The sequence below is a fragment of the Onychostruthus taczanowskii genome, unplaced genomic scaffold, assembly GCF_017590055.1.
Source record: "Onychostruthus taczanowskii isolate IOZ18803 unplaced genomic scaffold, ASM1759005v1 scaffold2, whole genome shotgun sequence".
In the NCBI taxonomy this organism is placed as follows: Eukaryota; Metazoa; Chordata; class Aves; order Passeriformes; family Passeridae; genus Onychostruthus; species Onychostruthus taczanowskii.
Window position 1 is genome coordinate 7189492 of NW_024499239.1, and position 618 is coordinate 7190109.

The 618-nt window shown below is 70.1% G+C and overlaps 1 protein-coding gene across 6 annotated transcripts in view; it reads left to right on the forward strand.

The window, feature by feature from the left end:
- Window positions 1–387: 387 nt before the first annotated feature.
- Window positions 388–618, forward strand: part of APBB2 (amyloid beta precursor protein binding family B member 2) — a 166931-nt gene continuing 166700 nt past the window's right edge. For 4 of the 6 annotated variants that reach the window (XM_041402731.1, XM_041402732.1, XM_041402726.1 and 1 more), the window contains exon 1: window positions 445–530. The gene's annotated coding sequence lies outside the window, so the exon portion shown is untranslated. The other 2 variants (XM_041402727.1, XM_041402728.1) reach the window with 2 other exon arrangements.

Here is a 618-nt window from a genome sequence, read left to right on the forward strand (position 1 = left end):
GTTGCCAGAGGATCACTGGGATACAGCAGGTGGCATTTTAGGAGAGTCATTGTCACTGCCTCACTTTGATATGGGCATTACTACACTTGCCAAGCACGAGTCTTCTTTTTCCCCTAAGGAGAAACAAAAAGATTTTTTTTTTGTTTGTTTTCCCAGGGGGTAGACCTGCCTCACACACAAGCTCTACTCCTTCACAGAGGTACATCTGCTCTGCTGTGAGCGGCTGACCCCGGCGCGGCCCCGCTGAGGGGCGGCGGGCCGGCTCAGGCGGGCGGGAGCAGGCCGGGGCGGGCACGCACGCGACATGGCGCCGGGGCCAGCGCCCCCTGGCCCCGCCCGGCCGGCCCCCTGCGGGCCGCGGCTCTGGGCGGCGGCCGGGGCGGAGGGAGAGGAGGGGCGGTGGCGGCCGGCGGCCGGAATCGTTTCCTGGGTAAGCGCAGCGGGCTGGGAAGCGTTTCCGGAAGGCTGGCCGCATCCCGCAGCGGCTTCGGGCGCCTCCGGGGCGGTCGGCGGAGCGGTGCGGCGGGCAGGTGCGCTCCAGGGCGGGCGGCGGGAGGGCACGGCAGGGCAGGGCAGCGGGTCCCGTCCCGCGGCAGAGCCCCGGTGCGCGGCCGCCCG